The following is a 244-nucleotide window of genomic DNA, read 5'->3' on the forward strand; positions in this document are numbered from 1 at the left end:
GGGTTGATAAAAAACTAATCAAGATTCGATTACACTGATGAAGTGACGGGATATTGACCCTTATGGGAAGAAGATAATAAGGCCACGAGCTCCAAGGCATCGATGGTGTATGGAACCATATGAGGAACAGCGATAAGAGTGTAGAGGTCATAGTAAAGGGCCTGGATATTAGCTCTTATGGACGGTTTATATATACGGGTTATGGGCTGGGACATCGGCTGCTCCGGGCTTCCGGAACGACGGC

Source organism: Penaeus monodon, chromosome 15 (genome assembly GCF_015228065.2).
Source record: "Penaeus monodon isolate SGIC_2016 chromosome 15, NSTDA_Pmon_1, whole genome shotgun sequence".
NCBI classification, from domain to species: domain Eukaryota; kingdom Metazoa; phylum Arthropoda; class Malacostraca; order Decapoda; family Penaeidae; genus Penaeus; species Penaeus monodon.